This window comes from Crocuta crocuta, unplaced genomic scaffold (genome assembly GCF_008692635.1).
Source record: "Crocuta crocuta isolate KB4526 unplaced genomic scaffold, BGI_CrCroc_1.0 scaffold947, whole genome shotgun sequence".
Taxonomy (NCBI): Eukaryota; Metazoa; Chordata; class Mammalia; order Carnivora; family Hyaenidae; genus Crocuta; species Crocuta crocuta.
In genome coordinates, this window is record NW_027529617.1 from 13,028 (window position 1) to 14,968 (window position 1,941).

A 1,941-nucleotide genomic window follows, 5' to 3' on the forward strand; every position below is an offset into this window, starting at 1 on the left:
TCCCTCCTCATCAGGGAAATACAAATCAAAACCACACTGAGATACCACCTCACGCCAGTCAGAGTGGCTAAAATGAGCAAATCAGAGAACTCTAGATGCTGGCGAGGATGTGGAGAAACGGGCACCCTCCTACACTGTTGGTGGGAATGCAAACTGGTGCAGCCCCTCTGGAAAACAGTGTGGAGGTTCCTCAAAAAATTAACAGTAGAACTCCCCTAGGACCCAGCAACAGCACTGCTAGGAATTTACCCAAGGGATACAGGAGTGCTGATGCATAGGGACACATGGACCTCAGTGTTCATAGCAGCACTCTCAACAATAGCCAAAACATGCAAAGAGCCTAAGTGCCCATCAACTGACGAATGGATCAAGAAGATGTGGTTTATCTATACAATGGAATACTACATGGCAATGAGAAAGAATGAAATGTGGCCATGTGTAGCTACATGGATGGAACCTGAGGGTGTTATGCTGAGTGAACTAAGGTAGAGAAAGACAGATACCATATGCTTCCACTTATAGGAGTATTAGGAGAGAGGTGCCTGGGTGGCTCAGTTGGTTAAGTGTCCGACTTTGGCTCAAGTCATGATCTCACACTTTGTGAGTTCGAACCCCGCATCGGGCTCTGTGCTGACCTCTAGCTCAGAGCCTGGAGCCCGTTTCATGTTCTGTGTCTCCCTGTCTCTCGGACCTGCCCTTGTTCACGCTGTGTGTGTCCCTCTCTCTCTCAGAAGTAAATAAAAAAACATTAAAAAAAAGGATTAGGAGAAGCTTAACGGAGGACCATAGGGGAGGGTAAGGGGAAAAATAGTTGGGGAGAGGGAGCGAGGCCAACCATGAGAGACTCTTGAATGGTGAGTACAAACTGAGGACTGATGGGAGTACGGGAGAGGGAAAGGGGGGTGATAAGCATCGAAGAGGGCACTTGTTTGGATGAGCACTGAGTGTTATATGGAAACCAACTTGACAATAAACTATTTAAGGAAAAAAATAATAGGGCTTCTAAATAGTCTTTTCTTCAAGTTTCCTCTACCTAGGGTTTATGGTTAGGCTTCGTCGCAAGCCTGTGGCAAAATGTGATCACATGAACTTCTTTTCCATTCTTTTTCTATGAAGTATATGATTCACACAAAAGAATATATGTAAAGATATGTGAAAATTACTAATCATCATAATAAAACAACTCTAAAGTTCCACCTTACCACAGAACTAGCGAGTTGCAGATACTGTTGAAATTCCCGTGTGTTCTTCCCTGATACCTTATGACTGTCATGTCTCAGAAGGCACTAGTGTCCTGAAGTCTACATTTAGTATTCCCCTTGAATTTCTTTCGAGCTTTACCATCCATATAGGTATCCCTAAACAACTCATTGCTTGTTTTTTGCTAAGTTTTGAGTTTCATAAATATTGTATCAGGCTGTATGTATTTTTCTGGGACATGTTCTTTTTATACTTTAAATTATAGTCTAAGATTATTCTATGTTGCATGTATCTGTACTTGATTCATTTTCACTGCAGTATAATATTCCATTATATGACTGATGACTGTATAACGCTCTTTCCAGTTTCCTGTCAATGAACATTAAGAACATTATTATGAAGATTGTTAGAAGTGTGAGCTAGCTCTCAGGCAGATACCTAGGAATAGAATTGCTGTATAGTAGGNTTTAGTAAGTAAATTGTATTAGCTCATTGTGATTTTACTTTTCCATTCTTTGGTTACTAATGAGTTCAAGCACTTTTTCATATGTTTATTGGCCATTCAAGTTTTACCTTTTTATATTGGATATTGCTTGTTTATTTATTTATTTAAAAAATTTTTTTAAAATATTTTATTTATTTCTAGGAGAGAGAGAGAGACAGCGTGAGCAGGGGAGGGTCAGAGAGAGAGGGAGTGACAGACTCTGAAACAGGCTCTAGGCTCCGAGCTGGCAGTCAGCA